General features: G+C 40.7%; 1 protein-coding gene across 1 annotated transcript in view; it reads right to left on the bottom strand.

Moving 5' to 3' along the window:
• Positions 1-24189, bottom strand: part of MAGI1 (membrane associated guanylate kinase, WW and PDZ domain containing 1) — a 172110-nt gene extending 147921 nt beyond the window's left edge. The window contains exon 1 of the mRNA XM_010162596.1: positions 24084-24189. The gene's annotated coding sequence lies outside the window, so the exon portion shown is untranslated. The remainder of the gene's footprint in view (positions 1-24083) is intronic.
• Between the last annotated feature and the right edge of the window lie 693 nt (positions 24190-24882).

The following is a 24882-nucleotide window of genomic DNA, read 5'->3' as shown; positions in this document are numbered from 1 at the left end:
GCATTTTTGCTTCCCATTTTTCAAATAAACCATTAGACTATCTAATATGACATGTTATTTAGGAAAGGCAGTTTAGGTGATGATTAGCTACTGAATCTATTGTAAAAACATAAAAAGCACATAAGCATGATTTAAACATGAAGTCCCATTTTGTTATTAAACCACTCAGGTTCCATTTGACAGTACAATATTCAGAGACTTAAATTAGCCTTTATCTATAATTATATGGATGCACTCACAAAAAAATAAATATTTTGAAAGATATTTTCTGGGAAAACAATGTCGAGAGAAAACAATGAGGCATTCGTATCAGCCTCTGCCCCGTTCAAAGTAGGTAAAAATGGTATTTTGAGATATAGTTCGCAGGCAAACTGCATGCAGCACAGCTGCTTCAGAATTTGCAAGATTCTTTTTTTGAGAGAGCTCTCATTTCTTTCATCTCAGGAAATAGACAAGCATTTGAACTTAATGGCCATGAAAATGATGTGGCCAGAAGCGTATACACCACTTAAAACTCAATGTTACATTGCCTAAGCAGCTCTGAGTCACAAAGACAGTCAAGTGGCACTTGGAAGCATCACTGGCATTACTTCATTTTATTTTTGACGAGCTCTTCTTTTGTTTCAGTTTGCTCTTCTTTTTTTTTTTCTGTTTTATACATTTCCAGCAGCACAGAAAGCTTCTATGCAGCCTCAACAAAGGCCTGTTTCTGGTATGAGAATATACAGCAGAATTGTCCTTTTTAATTTTAGCTTTAACAATGAAAGTCAGATTTCCAAAGCTCCATCTACAACACAGTATTTTGCCAAGTGAATATATTTTCTTCCCCTCCTTGTAAAAGCAGCACCATAAAAGCTGTACTTTAATAATTACATAGTGCTTTTCACCCACTGATCCCATAGAGCTTTAAAAAAGGAGCTATCACTAGCCTCAACTTACAACAGGAGAAAATAAGGTAGAGAGGGATGAATTCTCGCCATTATTTGTATTTCGGGCAGGCATGAGGAACTCTAATGCAACTAGGACCCTACAGTACCACGTCTTCTACATAATACCAAATAATGGAGGTTTTTGCCTCAAAGAGCAGTCAATAAGGGTGCAGCTCTACAGCAGAACAGGCAAATCCAAGCCCCAGGTCCTCTCCCACCTCCTGGCCATTCACTCTTGCTCTGTTCCTTGCAGCAGCTGGGCCACTCAGGCAAAAAAAGCCAACAAAGAAAGCAGGTACCTGTCACTGTGGGCAGTTGAGCAGCAGCTGTGAGTGCCCACTGTGGGACCTGCTCATGCAGCCAGCTCCCAACACCCCATGCACCCACTGCAGGCACTCACAGGGCATCTCCATCACAACCAGACCCAGGGTTTGTGGGCTGGCCTGCTACCCTCCCCATTGCCCAGGGGACACAGCTAACTTGCTGGTCATCACAGCCTAATGCACTGGAAAATCAAAAAGTCTACTAGAGAATGGAATGGACTGCTGGGAGCTGGACAAAAACCTGCCATAGTATAGTGCTACCTTCTCCTTCACTCCTCCTGTCTTTTGAGGTGATAACAGATCAGCAATTAAAGCAACCAAGCAGTGCCTGTGCAGTAGCACCATCTATACAAAACTTGCTATGGTCATTGTTACTGTGGGTCAGCTGCAGAATGCCGAAAAAGTTAGACTGATAAATTTAATATCAGGTGGCATTTAAGCTGCTGACAGCCTATTAAGCCCACTATGCTGCAGGATGCCGGCAGTTAATTACTGAGATGGTATCGGACCTCACAGTCAGCGTACTGTGGTACACATTGGCTTGCAAGCAGAGCTCAACTAACCTTTTTTAATAAAACTTTAACCTACAGAAGCTTTGAATACAGGAGCTGTTTCATCCTACCACTGCACAGAGTTTGGGCAGTCTGTAGGCTCTTTCAAACAGCAGCAGAGACCAAAGGAGCAACTACACCACCTCCTGCAGCCTTTTTCCAGAAAGCAGGATTATTTCTTGCTGTTGCCTCATGTAACATTGAGATTTACTTTTTTTTTTCCTCCTCTCTTTTTCTTGAAACATAGCTGACACCTAACAAAGTAGCTCTTCAGAGGTCAAAAATAATTCTCTAGATTGGGATAAACCGTGGAAGTATATGCAAAAGATAAATCACTGCACCCAGCCATAACACTCTCCTATTAACAGAGCTTGTGGTATCTTAGGATGGGTCATTTTTGCAATTCCCCTGTCTTTTGGAGCATGCAGAGATGAAGGTGGCCAGTGGCAAGGACAGGAAGCTCCCAGAGAACACACAGTTAGGAGATACCCATCAGCCTACACCAATACCTCATGGCCCAACGCAAAGCTGTGGTCCAAACCACCAGCTCCCACTGTGTGCTGCCAACACTCGCTGCCACAAGTCTCAATGCATAAAGATGGGATTTGGCAAGTTTGACTGGTACAAATAACAGAACCAGAACTGTCAGGCTCTGAGCACCTCTGTTTCTTATTGCCTAGACGCATCAGAATAAAACCAAATATAGTCAAACAGGGAGAAAGTGTACGAGTCAAGGGATTAAAAGCCAGAAGGTTTTAGCCCAACCATGCTTTCTGTTTCAGTGAGGACAGAACACAGGTTCTTGAAGTACGCTGAAGACTGCAGGAAGAGGTTCAAGTACCAAAGGGATGGTCAGCAATATAAAATAACTAGACTACAAAAATTAACAGTGTCAGGCTCATTTGAATGTGTATTTATAAAATGCATTTAAAATAAGGAACTCCTGAGGGAAAGCTATCAAAAAATAATGTAATTAGATATGAGGTCAGGAAAGACATCAAAGGAGTTTAAGATTTCTTCCACTCCACCCAAGAATATCCAAGGAATATAGTTTCAAAGCCTAAGGCACAAGTGCAATTGTTTGTTCAGGTGCTGGTCACATCCTCATTATTTCTGTTGCTGTAACATTACTGCAAACCTCAAGCAGCACCAGCACAGGCAGCCGCCTACCACCATATGGTGAATAGAAATAATTATTTGCTTTTAAAAACTCTTCTCAAGTTATAGACAGATGACCAAAAAGAAATCAAGTTACCACTTGCCATGCAGCAGTATCAGAGCAGCCCAGTATTCAAACAGAGTATGAGCTCTAAAACAGCAAAAGTTGAAGATTTTAAACTAACTCATTTCATTTTGCATTTGCTCAGGGCAAGGAGTGCACACATGGCTTGCTACAGCAGCTCAGCTGATGAGCAGAAGCTCATTAAGCCGTGCCAGCCCAAGCAATTGTGCTAAGACACCCTTAATTTTATGCCACCCTTTGTTTTGGTAAACTCATTCTGTATCAGAAGTGGTGTTGTTTGGAACAGCAGAGAAGTTAGAAGAGCAAACTTGTTAAGCTCTATGAATATGGAGAGAAATTGAGTAAATTTGATACACTGGTAAAAGGAGAAAAGGGATCAGAGAACAGTTACCATAAAACCTCATTATGAAAGCACCCATGAGAGCCATCGGCTTGCACTATTACTATATAAAGACTTTTTGTTATAATGGGGATATCTGAAACAGTGCTCAGTGCAGTGGGACATGCTTTAACTTCACAAAGAATGTTACAACAGGCAACTATTTAATAAGGCTGCTAGAGGATCAGGTCAGCAGGTAATTCACCAGGAGTGAGCCACTTTTAAATATTTTACTAAAAGAACACACTGAGATAATAACATCTCATTTACCAGCTTGCCCTTCAAGATGATACAACCCTAGTATCTCCTTTACAGTGCAGCAGACCTTTTATTAGAGAAGGTCCTTCAATTTAAAGATTCCCCCCATGGTGACAGTGTGCCATTTTGCAGCTAGAGATGCAAAGAGTTCTACATATAAAAGCAACATTTGGGCGGCATTAAAATCTCCCTTTGCTTAAAAATTTAAGCTTTGTGTCAGATGCAGCCAGCAGCAACACCTGAAAAGCTGGTTTCACACACGCCATTACAAGCTGCTGCTTTCAGTCACTCCCATTTCAAAGTTTCCCAAACTTTAAGGACTGTGGATGAAATCTCCCATAGTTGTTCTCTGCCCCTCTTTAACAGCTTCCTCTCAGTTTTGGGAGAAAGTTAGGACTCTGGTTACCTCTGCCTTTTAAAAAAGCCTACAACCCTATACAGAAGAAAATGCCTGCTAAAATACAGTGTCCCCAATTAAGTACTTCAGAGCTACCAAAGGGCACAGTCCAGGTTGCTTGAATGATTTTTGTTTCTCTTTGTGCATGCAGATATTTCTCAAGAATTTTCCATCCTGATGTTGGACATGATTATTTCACTTATAAAACCCATTTCTCATTTCACTTAGTGTACAGAAGAGAATAACAAATGAGACAGAGGGTTACCAGAAGGAGAAAGCAAGTCTGAGCAAGAGAAAAAGCTCTTATGTTACACATGTCTATTTGACAAGATATCTTGCCCAGATAATGGCAGAACATAATGCCTAAAATGGTCTAATTATGGCAGCCTAAATTCTGAGTTTCTCTAATCTTGGAACTCCAAATTCTCCTCAGACTCACATCTATTCAGCTCTGACCAAGAAGCAGAGTCTGAGCTGGGGAAATGCCTCACAGATGGTGCCCAAGAAGGAATGCCCCAAAATACAGGATCCCAGAATGGTGGGGGTTGGAAGGGACCTCTGGACATCATCTCGCCCAACCCCACTGCCAAAGCAGGTACATCTACAGCAGGTAGCACAGGAAAGTGTCCAGGCGGGTTTTGAACATCTCCAGAGATGGAGACTCCACAGCCTCTCTGGGCAGCCTGTCCCAGGGCTCTGTCACCCTCACAGTACAGAAGTTTTTCCTCATCTTCAGATGGAACCTCCTGTGTTTCAGTTCATGCCTCTTACGTTACCCCTTGTCCTGTCACTGAGCACCACTGAAATACAAGCCCACCAATACAAGGCTGAATTTTCCAAAGAAGACTTCTTTTGGTATAACAAAATCCCTAATGAACTTAATGTTAACTTTTCCATTTCCTCTTATATAATTTGGAAATTCAAGTCAATCATGCTTAGCTTGTTAGTCTTTCCTAGGACTCTCCTGAATCCAACAATATATTTTTAATTGTGTCATGGTACATTATTTTAGTTAGGCTGGCAAAGTTCCACAGGCTACTTTCTCTCCACCTCTTTTGCGGGGATTCTATTTACCCAGATACTGAAGCAGAAACTCAGCAGCATGGTGTACTGAATGAATACCTTCATCTGCACAGAAGAAATGGTTTTTGATTCACCATGCAATTAACTCACTGATACTGTAGCACAGTGCAGCTCAAAATCAGACTGCACTGTCTTGGAGAAGCACAAGGAAGATGAATAGAGGTCACTAATATTTAGTCACCAAGATCTTTATAAAAGTCAGAATACTTAGACTGCAATGACCCAAAAAGGCCACTGAACTAATAAAACAATAGAATACATGACATATAAGAAAAAGAAAAATGGGAAAAAAATTGAAAAGGATCCATCCAATCAAACGATGACTAAAGGAGCTGATAAGGGGAATCAAATGCTCTGTGCTGTACCCTAATAACCTAAAGAAAATCTAAAACTTCAGATAATGAGAACAGCAGGGCTCAACCTTCATGTCCCCCAAATCACACACGACCAAAGATGAATTCTCCCCAATGGGTAAGCAACTGCTTAACAGACTGATGATAAAGTGAGCTCAAGTACTCAAATTCCAGCCTCGCTGTGGCTTTCTAGACCCTTTCCAGTTTCCCAGTGGTTTGTCACCATGAGAATACTTTCTGGGACATTCATCTCCTTCACAAAAACATCATCTCATCAGCAGGTAATATGCAACATCCTCCCTGGCAGTCCCAGGAGTGAAGGGAAGGATTTAATGAGCACAAAATCTGAATCATTTCCTGATTAGGACTCAAAATGAGTCGACTTCATTTTCACCATAAATAAATAAATAAATAAATTAAAGTCTTCATGTAGAAAAGGCAAAGGACAGTTTTAACTCATGCATCTGAACACGATGAAACCCTTGATTTCCCTTAAGAGTTTAGGATGACAGATTATCACATTAAAATATTGCCTTCTCAACACCAGGACGCTAGCACTTGTCAGCTAAACTACATTCAAACCACATCTTTAACCAACCACCCCTGTACCACTGTTCAAACAGCTTGCACTGCTATAGCCCATTCCCAGCCTCTGCTAAAGAAAAACACTTGGGTTCCTCAGACAGCCCAAGCCTCAGGCTCTTTTTGTGGACCATGTATAAAAGAGGGGAAGAGGAGACTTTTTTTCCCAAGACACTTCCTCACCTTTATCAAGGGCTTGCATTCTGGTGCTGAATTGTTAGCACACCATCAAAGAAATGACACACTATTAATCACCACCGCAGTGCTGACAAAGCGTGCATTTCCAACAGCACCTTCCACACCACTGTTATTCAACCTGCTCTCCATTCGTTTAAATTAATGTAAAAAAATCAACACCAGAGTGTTCTCAGAGCTAGCAATAAACTTACTGAAGGCTTTTGGTAAAATCTGTATCCAGAGAGGGTGCAAACATGGGAAAAGAGAAGAGCAATTTTAAGTTTTTCAGTAGCAGTGCTCTTTCCAAGCTTTTATTTTTTGTGTGCCTGATTCTCATCTTATCTTCAAATGCACTGAAAAGCAGTGTTGTACCTTAATGAAAAGAAAACACACACACACACACACAAAAACTCCGCCAAACAAATTCAAATTTCCAATCTACAATGGATCAAGAGTTTCCTCGGGCAAATGAGGAAGGCAGTAACGCTGGTGATTCCAGGTGGGACACTACCTCTGTCTGGGAGGGAAAGCAACAAGCTGCTTTTCAATATAGTAAGCAATATCCACAGCCATATTCCAATTGCTGTCAGAACTATCTTATTAATTTTTCCCTATTTCAATACTGAAAATGTTAAGATAATACATAAACAACTCATTCAGCCACAGCTCACTTAGGGCTGACTTTACATAATTTTGTTGGGAATTTTCCCCCATTGGCCTCAAAAATCTGGGTCAACTATTTTTCTTCTTGGATTTCATTTTCTTAATGAAACCTTTGAAAGCCTATTTAAAAGGAAAAAAAAAAATATTCAATCTCTTCCAAGGAAAAATGTGGTTGTTTATGACATTTTACATCAACTAAATATGATGCAATTTTAAAGAAAAAGTTTTACTTAAGTTACCGTGGATGCTCCTGTTCATGACATTTTGATGTCACCAGTTAAATGCAAATATGAGCATTTCTGTTACACACACATGCCAAATATATACATGCCATGCAACCATGCCAATATAGGGCATGTTGATATGAAAATATTTTATGCAAGTATGCTAATCTTACTTTAAGAAGATACAGTGTCTGTCCCAGGAGTGGTATCAGTGACATCCTGCACAGAGGCAGAGCCAGCGCGTGCCTTCACATAGAGCACAACAGACCAAGGATATTTTTCCTACTTCTCCAGGTTTGTTTTTCAAGTAGAAGAAACTCAATTCTCATACTTAAGGAGGAGAAAAAGGAAGAGTAGGGCATTGGATTTGTTATCTGCTAGTGGTTTTCTAGTGGATATCATCAAGGAGAGAGGGGAAAAAAAAATTCTTACTCATGTGTGCAGAACAGCAACGACAGTTCAGGATTAGCTGCAGACAGAAAGACCATATCGGATTAACACAGTGAACCAGTCATCATGCTTACCAGAATATTCAAGAGCAAAAGATTCTGAGGATTTTGGGATAGGATTTAGCAGAATTTGACTGAAAATAGCACCACATTCTGAATAAGCTTTATTGAACACCACAGCACCCAGCATCTTGGCCAAAATGACTTAATGTGCATTAATTTCAGCAGCATTTCTTGTGTAACCATTTAAAGACTCAGTGCATTGGAAGGGGTGGAAAGCTGTCAGAAAAGCGTCTATACAGAAGCATCAGAGTGCAGGCAAGAGCCTTACCTGCAGCGTATGAACTTTTAAATGACTGAAACATGGAGTACGTATTATTACTGTCAGATGCAGAGTCAAGAACCCAGCACAATTTAAGCAGCTTCTGCTGCTGAATTAATGGCTTTCATTGTCGAATTTTTTCCTTCTGCAACACTTTGACTGCTATGACAGCCTTACTTGTGCTAGGGGTTGTCAATAGTGACAAAAGGGCTACTCCAAGCTTCAAATTGCAGGTTGGATTACCTGCATTAGAAGAGCGTATAAAAAATATATAAATTTAACTGGGAAAGGCTTATTGCTGTTATAGCAAAATCTGGCTCTGCAACACTTCAACAGCAAGGAGCTGAAGTGCTCCCAGAGCAGCTGCCTGTGCTCTTCCTTGCCAGCTCTGTAGCAGTTTCCCAGAAGGAAGTGAAGCATCATTTTTGGATCTACATGGATCCATCACTGCTTCCATCTGACAGGAGCTAGCAGTAGGCAATGATGAGTGGAAACAAGCCGGCAAGGGAGAAAACACTCCCTGCTCTTCTGCACCACTGAGCGAATCCTTGCTCTCTCCAGAGCAAGTTACTCCTCAATACAATTTCCCACATTGCAGGAGGAGCCTCACATGAACAAGCAACAGGTTCACAGTCTGGCCCTTTCCTGAGCCAGACAGAAAGGCCACTCACAGCAAACCATAGCCTCTTGCGACTCAGCTTTGCATTTTGCCCATTTTCCCTTGGGTACTGCAGAAGATAAGCACAATTAACAACATAAAGCTCTTTTAACCTGGTAGTTCAATTTAAAGACAAGTTCCACGCATTCATACAATGTAAGTGTGTTAAAAGTCTTATTAATCATCTGGGCAAGCACTGCCTTAAATTTGGATCTTTTTTGGCTACCAATTCCAGCCACTACACTTGTAAACCATTGCCATTTACATGCACACAGATTGATACCAAATACCTAGAGCATGAAAAGGACAGTAAATAGATAGCAACTGATAACACTGTTGATGTTAGAAGATACTTTAACGTAACCCAGCAGCACTGGTGGCTGGAAAGCTCTGTAGAAGTGCTACTGGCACCCCTAAATAGTCACCCTCATAGCTGGCCATTCAGTAACTGGCTTGATTAATCCACGGTCTTGGCCAACCTTTGAATAAGCACACAAGCTTGTCTGTAATAGAGACTCTTGTTTTATTTTTCTCAACTTTTCTTGGCAGTTTACACAGCAGTAAATGACAGAAGGTGCAGAAGGACTAAATCCTAGTTCATGGTCGACCTGGCTGTTCATGCACAGACAAGGGATACCTGGAAAGGCAGCCACAATATGCGAAGCTGCTGCAGCCACTGGCCATGCTTTACCTGTCCCGTGAGCAAATGAAGCTGATCACTCTTCATCACTATTAACATACTGATATGTAAAAATAAATAAATAAAATACATACAAGCCTTGCCTGCAAATTCCTCTGAAACTCCTGGGAAAAAAAAACCAAACAGAAACCCTTCCTGGTGTAACAGCGGGCACAGATCAGCAGCTAAGTTAGCTCTAAAGGCAAATATTCCATTTACACTGAGAGATGCAGTGTGCCGTAATATGAATAAGGAACAAAGACCCCTTTCATTCTGCTGACAAATACAGTATAGCATGTCACAAATCACAAGGGGAGCAGACAACACAATGGCAGCAATTAAATGGGTGTCTTTTTATTAAGAAACACATAGAGTAATGACAGGCTATGTACACTCCTCTCCCCCAAGCCTTCAGAAATTATACTGGCTAACATGGCTCTAAGTATTTAGAGATGTTACTTTTGTTACACAGAAAAATATCTTCAGGAGGGGTATATCCAGCCAGTGCATATGCACAAATGCAGAAGCAGATTTTGTTTGGTTTTATACATGCTGTACACCTTGTTTATCGCAATTCACACACAGCTTCTGCATCTCATTCACAATTGATGTATTTCTGGAGAAGCTGAAAAAAGCCATGCCCCTTTTAACTCTCTCACTGCTGAATTTCAACTGAGACACCGTATTTGCCGTTTCCATCCTTGCTCCCTGCCCTGGTGACCCAGCCATTTCATGGGAGATTCACTCCCAGCTGTCACACCTGCTTAGTTGAGTGGTTGTTTTGCAGAAAAAAGGATCCTCCTGGCCCTGCCATGCCTTTAAGATGTGACCAGTCTCTCTGAGCCAGCCCCACTCTTGCTTGCCAGAGCTAGCACAAGGGACCACTGCCCAGCTCAGCTCGCAGCAGCCAGCACCTCGCCCCACGCTGCAACCCCAGGAGCGGAAACACGCGCCAGTTCTCGCCTCCTACTTTACTTTCGGCATGCGCGGCTGTCTGGGGAGCAGCTACATTTCTACCCCAGATGAGTGCGTGCCTCGCGAGGTCTCCTTCCTGCCCCCTCTTCGGCTGAGCCGCGGGAGGACAATGTGGGGACAGACATTTAGCAACACCTGCTGTATCGCATTAATATGCACAGGGATGTATTGATGGGTTTTCCCATCCAACACTAAGACTGCATTGTTCGGGGTGATCCATCAGTGGATCGCTCTCCCCCCTCCCCACACCCCCATCACACCAGCCCCACAAGCCCCCTTCTGACATGTCCCCTTGTCTCCCAGCTCGGGCTGACGACCACGTTTAGGAATGCACTTCATTAAATCGGAGCTGCCCCATTCCGACCTGCAATGCGGAGGCAGTACAAAGCAAGCGCCACGCTTCCTCCCGCATTTCGTTCAAAAGCCCCATTGTTCGGCAGGCATCTGGTCCTGATCTCAGCCTATTCGTGCCCATTGACCCCGCTTTTCGCGGCGCACCCGCTCGCCAACGGGCCTCACGTAAAGCCTGCTTGATGAATTAAAAAGCAGCACTAGCCATCTGTCCTCCCAGGCTGGGCGAAGGCTGTGCAGCTCCGCTCCGCAGCTCCCTTCCCAACCCCGCAGCCTCCCGTGAAAACCCGCTCTCTCCTTCCAGACACAACCTGCAGCTGAGGAACCGCTGGGTTCACTCCGTAAACACAGACCTAGCTTATCACATTTACCGCTTTTCAGTTCTTCCCTTAGCATCTAGGAAAGAAAAAAAAACCCTGAAAACAAAAAAAGAGAGAATACAACAGAACGTTCTCACTTGCCTGAGTCCTTCGAAATTCAAGCACAAATACAAGATTAATCCTTCCTTTGTGAGGTCTTGTCTTTAAGTCGTGGTATGTAATGATCCTCAGCACTGCAGCAGAGGGGAATAAAAAATGCAGGGATCATAAGCAGGGGGAGGACAGGGCTTACTTACATCAGGGTTTCTGCCACATGACAATAGGTTTGAGAGGGAAGAATAAGCTGGCAGCAGCAGCTGACAGTGCAAAAGGGAGAATGCAGAAGCCTGCCTTTTATATTATTGGTGACATTTCTAACACATGACAACAATTTCCATCTGTATTTAAGCTGGGAGTGTGAGGAAAAGAGCATTACATCACGACTCCTCTATTCCTAGGGGCTGGGGAATATGTAGGCCAGGGGGATTAAAAAGCACCTGTGTATGCTGGAGATCTGAAATACCATGAGGCAGATTTTTCCCTCTTCTCTTCTTTCTCCCTCACCCTTTTTATTTCTCTATCACCTTCACTGAGCTGCGGTTTGAGAATATGACCAGGGAAGTGCAAAATGGTATTGTCCTAGTTTGCAAGGCATGAGAATGGGGGAACTATGCAAATATGTATTTCTAGCTCTGTCTCTCTCTCTGTAGGAGATACAACGCTCATTTCTGCAAGCAATCAAGCAGAATACAGAGCATCTTTCTGTTTTATGCTTTCAGTTTCTCTTAAAGTACCAACTTTCATCTTCCTTTTAAATCTGCAGGGAATTTCAGTGACAGTAGCAATGATGATTTTTTTTTTTTCCTTTCTTTTCCAGCCAACACATGTCTGTCTTTTTAGAAGTAAACATCAAGAACAGGGGCCAAAGATATTTTGGAAAAGCACCTGACTGCTTCAGAGCCAGCAGGTGTCCGACTTGGATGCTTTCCACATATCTCACAGGACAGGATTGCTTAGACGCGGTACTGAAATCCCAGGGGACTCCATCCTCACAAGGAAACCTGCTCCTCCGCAACTCAATGACTGCCTCGCCAGGGCTCATGTGGCTCCACCAAGGAAGGCTGGGATGTGTGGATCCCAAGGAATGCACAGGAGGTGCTGATGAGGTGGGCACAGGGTGCTGTGAGGCCACCCCTGGTCACCTGCTCCCATAGGGACAGCACCCACTGCTGGTGTTCTAACAAGCAAATGTTTTGAACCACACCAGCTAACAGTCAGAACTTGCAAAGCAGCTTGGTACAGGTGTGGACACGGGCAACAGCTCACAAGTTTATAATATGTGTGTGTGAGGGCCAGGCAATACAAGGAAAAAAACCATAATCCCTATTCCATGACCAAAGCCAACAGCACAAATACAGCAGCTGCTCTTGACAAAGTACCTGATCCCCAAAAGTGTTTGAACTGGGTAGGGGCAAAATGCCATCAAGACTCAGCAAGCCTTATGATACCTTTAGAAGAGAAACGGCCACACATGAACAGAATGGCCTGCTTATGAATTTATAAAACAGATTTAATTTTATGGGACATACATATTTCCATGAAAACATCATCTGGCCCACGGTGTTGGTCCATTATGGATCTCTTGTTTAAAAAGAAGAGATAAAAATTCTTTGCTCAAGATTCATCTTCCTGATCTTTCAGTAACAGCTTCATTGAGTCTTAGGCTGTTTTTTGAGTATGTGTCTGGTCAGCTCACAGTCCCCATGGGAAGTCCAAAGCCTGTGATAATGATGGGTTTAGAGTACTGGATACAGTAAATTTGAAGACTGCTATACGAAACTAAATAACTCTTAATTCCTCACCCCTTCTCTTCATGTTCACAAAATAAAAAAATCTGCACAAACCAGACTGAAACTCTCTCACCAGATGATACTTCAAGGAGGCAGCACCTAAATGGGACATTCCAGAAAAAAGCCTCTTTATTAAAAAAAGAAATGGAGCATTTTACTTCACATTTATTCAGAGATGCAGCTCCCCAATCATTTATGAAAACTCTTTCATAAGATTTAGAAGGGGAGAAAAAGGAAACAATGAAATGACTTATTTTTAATCTGGGGTTTAAAGGCTTTTTTACTTTCCAAAAAAAGTCCCACACACAAAGAAAGAAATTCAATGCAAACCTCTGTTTCTGTATCATGAAAGCCCCTTGGAGCACCAGAGTAATCAATTTCTCAGAGCTTGTGTGGTCTACAGCAAAAGCCAAAGAAGGTATTTAAGTTTATACAGCCTTCAGCATTTTGATGGCTTGCTTTTGAAATATGACATGTTTAAATTTTATATCTTTTTTACAGTTAGTTATGTCTTAAGAAAATGGTTGCTGTCAGTAGAAAAAATAGAAACAAAAGAGAAAAAAAATGAAATTCAACCTGGTTTTGAGCTGCTTGCCCATTCTAAATTCAAAGTAATTCAAAGTTGCACCATGAAAACCATGTTACAGTCATAATTACAGCTCCCTTCATTACATTATACCCATTCTTATTTTAGCATCAAACACTTTGGCTCATACTAACAAAGAAAAAATATTAAATAAGAGTGGTGCTCCAATGCCTAGCACCACCAGATAAGCATCCACACAAGTTTACAGGAACAGTAAAGCAAATACTCTGTCAGATGTGAGAGAACTTTCTACCTTTGAGCAGAAAGTCAAAAGCAAACCATAAATCACTTCAGGACAGGGAAAGAAGTCTTTGTCCTTACAGTAACCCCAACTTCCCATCATGAAAGAAGACCATCTTGAGACAAGATTTTACAGCTGGGATTTAACTCACAGGGTAGAAGAAGTGTGAGATAGAGCACTCTTGTAGGTATGAACAAACTTCTCCAACAGACTTCTCAATCTTTCGTCATTACATTTTGGATCCAATTCACTTACCATGTGGGAACAGCAAATGGGGAACAAACTGTGAATTCAAATAACTGTAAACTCAGCAAGATGTGGAAATAAAACACAGATGGTGCACTTCAGATTAAGGGTCAGCGTTTCAGCATCGCTTTCCACTTTTACATTCTGATAGGTGATGTATAACAACCACCTCCTCTTCGAGACAGCGCTCTAATTAAACCATGACTCACTTAGGAAAACAAGGAGGCAAGCGATACCTCCGCAGAAGCCTCCCTGCCAGTTGAGAGGAGCTAAGGTTACTTTGTTAAGCTGAGGCTCAAGGTTTTGCTGCTCGAGCATTAACCTTTGAGAGTGGAAATTGTCTCTGCTGGACAGACAGAGCTGAAAATAGTTTCTTCAGTTTTTCCTGCTCCCAGGCACACTGCAGCAGGGTTGCTCTGCCTGGAAGGGCTGTGCCCAGCACCCATCACAGCCCCTGCGTGGTCCCCTCTTCACCTCCTACATCTCCAGCAAGATTTTCCAGAGGCTGCTCTTGGTTTGCGAAAACCGAGAACACGAGCACTGCTACCAGCATTACCCTGTGCCAACCCTGACAAAGTGCCCAGTACTAAAACACCTCTGCAGGTCTGCATCATGCTCGCCTGAACATTGGGTTCGTTCTGTTCTCTAAAATCAATTTTGTCCTAAATCTCAGGAATGGAATTTAGGATGACTCTATTTTTGCTGTGAAGCATTAATGGCATGCCCAGGGCCCTCTAGGAAAGGGTCTGCTTGTAAGCACAAGTTCAAAGAAAAAAATAAAGGAGTAAGTACAGGTTAGATGAGAGAACAACTATAAATCTATAGGAGCTTGAAATGCCAGATAGCGAGTAGCAATAGTGATTGTAAGGTGACTATTACCTTCAAAATATGCCGGAGGTTGTTTATCAGATCAGAGTTAATGAGGGAGAAATCTAATACTACTATAATATTAAATTTACCATTTTAATGGTATCATCAATGTTCTATAATGTGGGCAATTTACAGAATGTCTGTCAATGTGATTCTCCAGTGTGGTTAGTTACACAGGAGCAGCACTATCACATCTCATCAGCTGTTCCCTTCTAAAAAACACTGGGTGTGTTTTCCAGAGGATTGCAGAAGGCTGAGAGAGCAAATTACATATGTAAAATTATGGGAATGCAAAAACGGGAAAGATATTAATGAACATTATGGGATGTTTACATTCCTGAAAGAACTTGGTTCAGCCTTCCTACTTCTGCACTGCCATTTAGTGTCCTGCTGGGTTTTCCTCAACTCTCTTGTACATCTTGCAACACTTGCTGCTTTTCTCAAAACCTTACATACTTGGATTTAGGAGAGCTGGAAGTAACTTCATTATTCAAGTACATTTTCAGCTCTCATATATTAGCTCCCTCTAAAAAACCAAAACACCACCCTACCCCCACCCCCCACCCTAGAAAAACATGAAAGAAGATGGCAGTAAGGGCTCAAAAACTTAAGAGGTTAATGAAGAGTCAGAACATCCAATTTCAAGTTTTTGATTACCAAAGACTTGTGAACAGTAGGAGATGGTAATGCATTTATAAATATCCATCTCCTCATGTATTCAAGGAAGAGTTTGCTAAAAGCAGCAGCTTCTTAATTTGGAGTTCCTCCTTCCTCTGTCACCTGCCCTAGCCCCTCAGTTCTGAGGGATGCCAGTTCAAATTCCTGTAACAGCAAAGGTTACCTGCACATTTTTAGCATATGATAATCTCCCATTAGGTAGTTTTAAATTTGGTAGAAAAATCCATACTGCAGTGGCAGGATTGGAGTTGCCATAATAGTTTGACATAAAAATTAAGTATCATCTATTTATCTAGTAAGTGATACTTCTTCTTCCTACAGACCTTTTTTTGTCAACACTGGCATTTGTCTACAGTTTTTTCCCTAGTACATGAAGTGTTAAACCTAAAGTTTAAAGAAAAAGTGCAGGTAGTGAATGAATGATGAAGCATAAAATATAATTCAATGGCAGATGACACTTCCAAGGGTCTTTGATGTTCTCCATCTTCAGCTCCAAAAAGACCCTGCAAGTAGAACTGCTAGATCACTATCCACCTGATGACTCTGTGATACACGTCTCATTCTGAAGACACATTAGCCTTTCAAAGAGCCATTTATTAAACATTGCCATTTAAATAATAATTTTCACAATTCTCAGTGCAACAGATGTATTCCCTCTTAAATAATAAATTAAGAGCAGCCTGGGACACTACAAAGCCCTCTAAAAGGAATTCAAGGAACTAGTGTCCCCCTTAAACAAATCTGTTCTGGCAATGACCCAGGAATCTTGACTTTATAACTCAAAGCTCTAATTATTCAAGAGGACATTATACAAAAAGGATTCATCTAGCCCTTTATGACTAATAGGAAAGATTTATTTCTCCTTCAATAGGGGCAGAACTAGAAATATTTGTTCTATTTTTTTCTACCTTCTTATTCACTGGGGGTGGGGGGGAAGGAAATAAATGAAGATTAATTTACAGTTATTCCTAGCAGAGGTACTGGGTATGACTCTCCCCAAAGAAAACCAGCTAGCAGAATCTAAACAGCTTTATAAATGATTACATGGCTAATCTCCTCTCTGCTGAAATAAAGAGAGAAAGGATTTAGAGGACAAATACAGCATGCTTTATGTGAAGAAGCACGGTCTTGTTAAAAAAAGGATAATTGTTTGAAGATGAAATGTAGCACGTCTGCATCCCCATCAAACCATCAGGGGCTTGTATCTGCCATTGCCCTCCTGGGCTCAGAGACTGTCATGATAGCAACGTATGTGACTGGGAATTTCCTCCTCTGCAATGTCACTGGTTTTGTCCACACTATATTGCGGGCACCACACTGGACCAGAATAATATCATATAAATAGGATTTTCAGGGATCCTCTTTTCAGCGCTAATATCTTTGATGAAAGAAGCACAGGACTTTTGTAACTGTGAAACCACTATGCAAATCAGCAGATCCAAGCACAAACATACCTATACAGAGCAATTATCAACACCTTTCTGGAAGGTGTTGATAATGAAACACCAAATGTGAATCAACACAAATGTAAGTGGAAGAATAGGTTAAAAAATGGCTACACATTTAATTCTTTTCTCATTTTAAACTGTTCCTCTTGCCTGGAACACTCATTCTCTTGGCTTGTAGCATAATCAATACACTGTAAACCTTGAACAGATACATGGTGGTGATCGAAAAGAAATCAAACCGCCTCGATCAAATAAAAAGCTGGGACACTGCAGCCATCATAAAAGATCTAATCAGGATCCTGGGATGTCATATGAAAAACTATGGCAGGACAGAGACAGTTTCAAAGTAAATAATGTGGGGTAATTCATTGCCACCCCTTCAACCTCTAAACAGCAGTACCTGCTCTCACCTCTGATTTACACTCTGCTTTCCCAGAGACTCACAACCTTTACATTTCAAAACATGCACAGACGTTTGCACTACCTCAATACCCACTCACAGATGCTTTGCCATAGTACAAAGCAACTGCAATGAAAAAACGCAAAATTAAGTACACTAGGGACTAACAAAGAAGACAAAGAAAACTAGCCGTGTAATCTCTTCCCACACTTCTTATCCAAATCTCCTTTGGCAAGTGGCATGGGAGAGCCTATAAGGCTGAGCTCTTCTGCTTTGTACTGTTCTCTGGTGCCTCATGCAATTCCAACTGGGTGTACAGTGAAACACAAAAAAGCTGTTCCTCACAAATGGGTAAGCAGATGGAGCAATATTTGCTATCATAAGTGCTTTTATTTCCAAATGTAAAAAAAAAAAAACCCAACCAAACCAAAACAAAAACCACACCACCAAAACCCAACACCCAATAGTTCCACTGGCACAAAATGTACCATTGATCTGAAAGGACAGACCAGATGGAAAAAAAGGTCTGAAGTTTCCTAGATTAAACAAAAATTACTGTATATAGAAAGCAACTCTACTACGGAAATATTGACCATGTTGCTCAAAACAAGGCATTTTTCTCTCTCAAAAATGAAACCACATTTGGTTCACTAATATGTGAAATAACTGTATCCCTGAAAACTGCAGGAGACACTGCTGCAATTCTGCACTCCCTGGAACAGAGCTAAAAGGATTTTCTAAACCCGCTGGTTGCACTCAGAATACAGTCCCTGCTGAAAATACAGGAAAAAGTAAATGTATGTACATTAGCTGGCATGGAAAATATACCTCATATTCTTTAGAGTTCAATTAACCCACAAGAAAATGTTCTTGAGAAAAATTATCTTTGTATGCTGCTGGTACCTGCATGTTACACCCTAGTGATAAGGAAACTACTTTAAAAACATTTAAAACTTCTCCTAACATAAAGCTTGTAAACCAATTAATTATTTTTTGTGTGTTAGAGATCAGCCCGCTGTTCATCATCTTATCAGTGTGCGTCTTCAAATGAATATTTCATAGACACTGCAACTTTTTCTCATTACAAAAGCAGAATTACACCTTTAGGAAGAGAACTGCAACAAAAGGTACTTGGATAATAAATACGGCTGCAGATCTGGAAAGCTTTTGAGAATTCAAAGAACATTTGTGTACATAAACTGATGATTTATTGCCTGTGAAGAAAAATAATGTGCACTGTCAGTGATTCTGTTTATCCTTAATAAAAATTAGTCACTAAAAATAGGTTGAAATTGTGACTCAAATACCCCCACATGTAAAAACACATACATTTGTACCATAAAGGTCTTTCTGCTTTACTTCAACAATTTTTCTCAGTATATTGATACATTTTTATATTCAATATTCTAAAGAAAAGATCCTTCTGTAAGCTGGTTTGCATATCCCTTCCATCAATTCATTTTGGAGTTCAGACGTACTTGTTAGGAACCCAGTGCTACAGGACTTTAAAAGCTATCCTGGGAAATCACCCAAGTCTGCATGTTTGACAGCAGTTTCATCACAGCTCAGCCCGTTTCGTCTCTCTAGTCTTCCAATAGCTGCAGATGACGGTGGTTACACATAGCAGTTTATTCGACCTCCTGGAGCAACTAAACTACCCTTTGGTAGTTCTATTTTCCATGGAAACATTTAATCCAGATAATAAGGTTCAATGCGCTCTTCTACATCCACTTAAAGTTTGTCCTATAAATACTGTGAAGTTTCCTTGCTCAATATTATTGGTTTTCCTTAGAAAGGAGACTTCCTTTGCACTAGCATATCACTTGGAATAATGAAACTTATTCTCATATTTTCCACTGAAATGCAAGAGAGCTCAGGCCAGCCAGGTGCCTGGGTGCTGCTGTCTTCTTCTAAGCCTCCTTACAGATCACTCAACACTTACACTATGGATATTTATTCATTTTGCTCCACGCTCCCCTATAAGACTAACCACAACAGTTGGAGCTACTGTTCTGTAATTGAAAACAGAGGAACAGATCAAACTCTGGGAAGGTGAGAGAACAGACAAAAGAAATGAAAGTGGAAAATCTCCAACATTAAAATCTCCATCCAATTAATCCCAGGGCATGTACTTGTTTTGGGAAAGTGAATCAATTGTTGAATGATGGATGACCTCTTGAGGCTTTAAAAGACAATTTTGAGAAGAGGGGGGGAAAAAAAATAAAAAAGAATATAGTGTCTAGGCTGACATCTAAGACTTAACTCTTGGCTAGCCATTACATTGTCCCCGTTTCATCCACCATCAAAAAGACCTTGTACTTCATGGAGTTTTACTTCTGAAGATTACAGTCTGGCAAAGAAAGGAATTGTACAGTACTGAAATAAGATAAATGCAGAATATACATGAATAGAGAGACCACTGATCTGTCATTTCAATCATGCCTGCACCAGGTATACAGTTTTGGCAAGTAAATGTGCAGATGCCAGACCCTCCACAGCCACCTCTGCATGCCACATGGGACCGAAACAAGTGGAGAATCAAGTAAATGTGCTCAGAGAAAAAAAAAAATGATGCTGAGATAAGCTTTTATGGAAATAACATCATACCTCTGATTCTTCTTGATACACTTTGAAAAGAAAACTGCTGTCAGGTTATTGCGAATAAGCAACCAGGACAAATGGGCAGTACTGCTTGTTTATTTTAAACAGATGCCCTCTACCATCATTTCAAAACGAGGAAGATAATCCTGTCTGTTCAGCCTTCCGTGAACAGTGGTTTAGACACGCTGCTGCACTGTAACATTAAAGTAAGTTGCTATCAAATATCTTTCTCAATTAACACCATTGCACAGATATCCCAAGGTAAGGCTACTCGGAATCATCTATTTAATGGATATATTCTTACATGTACTTCCAACTAATCACATTTTCCACTAAGCAAATCTTCACATACGCCAATCCTGTTTGGGGGAGTTCTGCTCCTAGAAACACTCACTGAAACCTAAAGCCAGAAGATGTCAACACACTCTACATGATGGACTCTCAGCCTCCCCCCAAATCATGTGTAATGAAAGTCGCATCAACCTCTGTTGACACAGGTGGACTCAGACATGCCACAAGATGCCCCAGCAAGGTGCCTCAAACAGTTGGTAAACCTGGTCTTTTGCTCCTAAGTGTTTAGGCTGGCAAAATTGAGCTGGAGTAAGTGAAAGAGAAATAAGCTGTGGGCACAGTTTCTGCATCAGTCAAAGCACTTCTGGTCCAGTCATGGTCAATCAGTAATCATGAAATTGTTGCCAATTCACAGACTACTCCAAGCTCAATGGAGCCATTAACTAGCCCACAAATAGAGTATTCTTTCTGGTGATCTTCATTAGGCACATCAGAAAACAGGAAAAATGTGGTGCTTCACAACAAAATGAGGCAAAGGGGATAGCTAGAGACTGGACCAACACCTTGCTAATCTGGATGATGCATTTTATGGGTTTTTTTCTAGTTTTGACAGTGGCTTCTACATGGTGGGAATGCGATCAGTTATTTATCTGAACACATAAGGAGAATAACTTTGCTCAAGTTGAAGGTGTTGATTTTTTTTCTTAAGCAGAAGTGAAAAATACTAAAAAAAAAAAAGTTTCTGACCCAGCACGTGACGTTAACAGTGAAAAGAGAGCATCACAAAGGAACTGAAGGAAGTAACACACAGTTGTTTCAGCTGAAATAAAAGCTACTTCAGTGGCTGAACTACACTAACTCTTTCAAAGATTTGTACATTGTAAATGCATGGCTTCATAAGCACTTATACACCATCCAAATACATAAATAAGGTGTCCTGCCTCTCTTCCTTACTCTGGTTTGGTCCTAGATTATGATGCTGAAGTTGTGAATTCCAGAGGAGAATGCTTTGTGTCTGTAAATAAACTCGTGGGTTTGGTGTGATAGTAACAGCAGAGTACTCACAACAGCATGACAACCAGACTTGGAGGCCACCTGGAATCTTGTCACAGCTGTTGTTTACTACAGATCTTTGCAGAAAAAAAACCAGCTCAATGGGGAGCAAGGAGTTGAGGGTACAAAGAGTCGAAGGAAATTTGCTGGCAGGGCAGAGGACACTGAGGAACACGGGAAGACTTCAGCTTGCAAAAATAACCATGTGGTTCATCTCCTTATTTCAATAATACTTCACTTTTGGGTCCATTTCAAGGTCTCATTTTTTTATGACAGCTCCCATGTTTAGGGATGAAGTCCTCTGGTCTCTCAGAAAACCATTCCTGTATCACTCATTTAGACAATGGTCGTATCTCCTTTGGGGGCTGGCATCACCCCACTCTCTTACCCTCCACTGTTCACCAGAAAATAAAGCAAATGCTTAACCAACTCTCTTAAAATAAAAAATCTAAATGATGCTTAAGCAGTGTGTCACTGTCATATGAAATAACGAGGTCAAGTCAAACTTTCTGCATCTTTCCTCCTCTCTGCTTGATCTCTATCATCTACAAAAGCTAGAGCCACACCTTCACTCAGTTCCCGAGTCAGCCAAGCACGCAACCAGCATGTGGCTGTGCGGGAAACAGAAGCCGTCTGGGTTTTCTCACCACTTCTACCAAACCAGTCAGTGCTGAACCACGTGGGATTCTTACTAGAATTTCCAGGGAAGAACTAGTTAACATTGCCTTTCTTCCTTTTGCATTACTAATTATCGCCTCATTTAGCCCTTATATTAGTGTAAAAAAAAGCAGCTGTCAGGCCAAGCACGGTCAGTCCAAGTGACCTTGTGTTCTTGTTCATGTTTACCACATAATCAGCAGGGAATTCCATTTTCAGAATACAAGACTTCATAATCCATTAGCACCAGAGATTGGTCCAGGGCTCTGGATTTACTGGTCACGTGTACAAGGAATAAAAATATGAGTATACAGCTAGATTAATCTCCAGACCTGTAAAGTATCCCAACCCACCGTGCGTGCAGCAGTCTCATTCAAATTCACATATGAATATTAGCATCATTCTTAAAAGCTACCGCTAATACCATCCCCACAGGACATGAAGAAAAAAATTAAATGCTACCTGCTATGCAACCCTGCAAGTATGGAGGCACACAATAACTAACTCAAATTCTCAGATTTTCCATTTGTTTCATAAATGGAACATAAGTACTGATGTTTTTATTAATACATCAACAACTCATATCTCCCCCAGCTATTTCTAAAGGCAGGAACCACTTTTACTGCTCTTAATTTTAAATCAAAAGTCTTTAGCATGTCCAAGCAGATTAGCTCATCAAGTTCAATAAATGAGAGAAAAGAATCAATAGAAAGCATTTCAAAATGTAACCTTGGTAACGCACAAAATGCTTCCACAGAACTTACGCTCATTTGCTTTATTCGCTGCTTTAGAAACTGGAACATAACGCATAAGCAGAAGGACATTAACATCATGACATTGCATCTCCCGAGCCTAACATCGCCCATGCTCTCCTAGAAGGCACTTTCTGCAGTATGCTTTAAAAACCTTCAGCCTGGCAAGTTAGATGATTGAAAACTAATCATATTTCATGTTGACAAAATAGAAAATGGAAGTGTTCAATAGAAAACAATAATCCATATTTATTCTTTATGTCCATGCACAGCACTTTCAACATAATTTAGTTCATGCTTTCCACTGATAAAATGAGAGTAAACTCAATGGTGATATACAGCAATCTGCCATTTGAAGAATCAACATTTGTCAGTGCTACCAAACAATTCTAACTGTAGTCCTACACAGTTCTCCTGAATGCAATGCTTATATTGAAAACAGCTATTAATCTACTTACCATTATGTGATATTTGTTGGCAAATACCAATTTTGGAGTGGCAACATCATTATTCAATATTTAAATAAGTCTACAACCTCTGATAAACAACCTCTGACTCATGTTGAAAACTTCAAAATACTTCTGTTGCTCATCTCAGCACGCTATAACTAACATGTTTACTAGTTCTTCTCCCAGCCTGGGTTGAAAGGCATAACATTATCCCCACAGCTCAACCTACAGGCAGAAAAAGCTTTTCTTTAGAGTAGGCTGTCCTGGCAGCTGGGGAATGCCAAACAGAGGTGCAATTAAATTGGATCATTCTCCACTCTTTGTACATCTTCCCAAAATGCCAAGGACAGTCAGATTTTGGGTAAGGATTCTGAACTTCTAAAGATTACACTCTCTAAACTTCTTGGTTTTCCTAGTGGTTGCTTTTTGAGTGAAAAAGAGCATTTCTTTCTCAGCTTCACTACCTCTTGTTGCTTATCTCCTACTTGAATTGAGGATGACCTTCCAACAGTGACAGTTGCCTGCTACAATGGCACCCAGCCATAAAATGCTGTTCAATTTAACAAGTTAAATAAGCATCAGAAATAATGTTCTGCTAAGGAAATAAAAATAAAAGCTGTTCTTTTATTCATATGTTTCAAATCAATAAAGGAACATTCACCATAAGGAAATTAGCGAAGACTATTTCTAAGGGAAGTATTCACTTCCTTTAGGCTGTTTTTTTAGGGTTTTTTCTTCACAGTAAGCATCGCAGACCTGCATCAAACCATCAACTGTTTTAAAGAGGTCATCAAAAAAAATCAAGAGTTCAGAGATGAACTGGTTTCCTTTTCAAGCCTACCTGAACCCTATCTGCTGTTATACATGGAATTCTGCCCCAACCAAAAACGGAGTCACCCCCAGAGCCATGCACACCACCACGTAAAGGCTGCCTCAAAAAAAAAAGAAAAGAAAAAAAAGAAATTCTACTACATGAAACCCACCAGGTCAATGTTTTGTTACTTACAAGGCACAGCATGGCGATAAAGATTATCTCTAATAGTCTGCTGTAGATCGTGATCTGGTGATCCTTTCTGAAATCTCTGGTTGAGATAATGTCTCAGGTCTTTGTTCAGTCTGCTTCCTGCAAAGTAAAAAAAAAAAAGCCATTTATTTATTTCTAAATGCACACAATTAACATTTCCAATTCAGGCAAATGTTAAGACTTCCATTCAGAGTCCCTTAAATTATGGCATGCTGACTTTACAAGCGGAGGCTCATCTTCCTCTACAAATGGCTAATTACCAAAAATAACTTGCTGTAAACAAGAGGTCTCTCTTGTCTCATAATGCATCTTTCTTCCTGTGGTGTTAAACAGATCATCATTCCCTTTTATCACTTATTTGTCTGAGCAAATGGAGAAAGACAGATGATGTGAGAAAAAAGAGAAAAAATAATAAAGGTAGAGTATTGCTTTTACAACTCACTGGAGGGTGAGCTGGGCAGACAGACAGAAGGCAAAGGCTGCTCCCATCAGAGGTACTAATATAGCTGAACATGGCACAAAATCAAACAAGTGCTACACTTTGCACTAGTATCTACCCCAGCACACAGCAGGAGTCAGAAAAGAACTGAAGGAATTAAAGAGCACCCAAAGTCCTTAAAAAAAAACCCAGAATAATATCCAACACTTTTCACTTACATCTATTTATTTCCTCATTCTGTTTTGAATGCTTTCAGAAGTGTGTGAGAATAAAGATGAATGAGTTGAAAACAAAACAGACAAAAAACAAACAAAGAAAAAGAAACATAGTTGATAATGAACA

Source organism: Antrostomus carolinensis, unplaced genomic scaffold (genome assembly GCF_000700745.2).
Source record: "Antrostomus carolinensis isolate BGI_N321 unplaced genomic scaffold, ASM70074v2 scaffold6952, whole genome shotgun sequence".
NCBI lineage: Eukaryota > Metazoa > Chordata > Aves > Caprimulgiformes > Caprimulgidae > Antrostomus > Antrostomus carolinensis.
This window is presented reverse-complemented; position numbering and strand designations above follow the sequence as displayed.